The following is a 2,169-nucleotide window of genomic DNA, read 5'->3' as shown; positions in this document are numbered from 1 at the left end:
ACTTGCTCTTTAGGTTCCCTCTTACCTGGTACCTCTGTATCACTAGGGAGATTCCCCTGTGGTCTGCTTAATAAAGCATTAGCTAACTGACCGACTTGTGTCTCCAAAGCTTTTAAAGTTACTGCCTGACTCTTGTACATGAGTCTTAGTTCTTCCATGTCAGACCTTTCGTTAGCTGATTGCCCATGATTCTGAAATCCCGGAGGGTGATATGGGTGTTTAGGTGCATACTGTTGTGAAGTTCCAGCCTGACTATATTGTTTAGGTCCCTGTTGAAATCCTTGTTGAGGCTGATTATAACCCTGATTATTACTCCAGCTGAAATTCGGATGATTTCGGTTGTTAGGATGGTAAGTAGCTGGAGCAGGCTGTTGACCTCTCTGAAAGTTGCTCACAAATTGTGCTGATTCACTAGAAATGGCACACTGATCAATAGAGTGAGTACCAGCACATAATTCGCAAATTGAGATCGGTTGTTGAATTCCTTGGTGAGCCAGAGAATCGACTTTCATCGTGAGAGCCTTAAGTTGAGCAGCAATAGCTGTAGACGTGTCAAGCTCAAGAACTCCAGCTACCTTCCCTTGAGTAAGTCTTTGAGTAGGGTTCTGATATTCATTAGCAGCCATCATTTCAATAAGATCATAAGCTTCTTCATAACTTTTAGCCCATAGCGCACCTCCAGAAGCAGCATCAAGCATAGGTCTGGATTGAGGTCCAAGACCATTATAGAAACAGTTTATTTGCATCCAATCCGGCATGCCATGATGGGGACACTTCCTTAGCATCTCCTTATATCGCTCCCAGGCTTCACAGAATGTTTCTCCTGATTGTTGAGAGAATTGAGATAGAGCATTTCGTAGTGCAGCAGTCTTTGCCATGGGGAAGAATTTAGTGAGAAATTTCTGAGCTAGATCTTCCCATGTGGTAATAGAACCAGATGGTAGAGAATGCAACCATCCCTTAGCCTTATCTCTCAGTGAAAATGGGAAAAGCCCCACAGCATCATCAGAGACTTCATTAAATTTGAAAGTGTCACAGATCTCTATAAAATTACGTATATGCATATTAGGGTCTTCAGTAGGAGAACCCCCATACTGTACCGAGTTCTGGACCATTTGAATAGTTCCTGGTTTGATTTCAAAGGCTTTGGCTGCGATTGCAGGCCTGACAATGCTTGACTGGATATCATCGATCTTTGGCATAGAGAAATCCTTCAATGCCTTACTGTCTGGTTGTGCTTCAGGTTCCGTCATTGTTTCAGAATCAGAAGAAGAAGAAGAAGATGAATCAATTGCTTTCTTACGGGTTTGAGAACGTGTTTGCATAAACGCAATCCAAGTACCTGAAATAAAGAAAAGAAGAAAAGTGCGAAGAGAATAGAATCCTAGTCAGTGAATTTTAATGCACACTGATGACAAGTACATAAACTAATTAATTAACACCGAGTCCCCGGCAGCGGCGCCAAAAACTTGTTCGCAAAAATCTACACGCAAGCGCACGTGATCATAAGTAATATATTTGTTCGTTCCCACAGAGACTGGTGAATTAAGAATACGCACCTATGCAACAATGTATGATCAATTTTCACTGCCAAGACAATTAACAAGGATGGGTTCTTTTATACTAATAACTAAATCTACTAATCAAATTCAGAATAGGAAAACACATGGGATTCTAACTTCATTATCGAATTCATCTAGAATTGAAATTACTGATTAACATGCGACTGTTGATCCTAATCAGACAACACGAAAGTAATACATGCCAACTCTCGTTGCACACATATCATACCAATCAAAATCCACAATTAAGACAGAAATCTCATGGACACCAACAAAGCTCAGACCCTATATCTCTATAGCGGTAGTGTAAGCAGAAAGGTTTAATAGCAAGTCGTCTATCGTGATTACACAGGGTGATAAAAATAGTTCAAGTCTACCACAAATTATGTTTCATTCACATAATCCTATGTTTACATGGCATAGTTCTAAATTCAATCATCCACTCTCGCTTCAGAAAGAATTAACAAACAACTTAGAAGTTAGCTACGCTCCTAAGAAGAATAAGCACGGCTCATGCAAAGAAATCAACGTACGTCACAAAATCAAGTAATTAATATTCTTAACTAGACTACATCGATAAATCCATTAGAATCCCATGAAGGCGGTT

General features: G+C 40.1%; 1 non-coding gene across 1 annotated transcript; it reads left to right on the top strand.

Moving 5' to 3' along the window:
• Positions 1 to 756: 756 nt before the first annotated feature.
• Positions 757 to 863, top strand: LOC135147433 (small nucleolar RNA R71). The gene has a single exon (XR_010285010.1). It is a non-coding gene; the product is annotated as a small nucleolar RNA R71 (small nucleolar RNA).
• The last annotated feature ends 1,306 nt before the right edge of the window (positions 864 to 2,169 follow it).

This window comes from Daucus carota, chromosome 6 (assembly GCF_001625215.2).
Source record: "Daucus carota subsp. sativus chromosome 6, DH1 v3.0, whole genome shotgun sequence".
NCBI classification, from domain to species: domain Eukaryota; kingdom Viridiplantae; phylum Streptophyta; class Magnoliopsida; order Apiales; family Apiaceae; genus Daucus; species Daucus carota.
The sequence above is the reverse complement of the archived record's forward strand: the minus strand, read 5'-3'. Positions and strand labels throughout refer to the sequence as shown.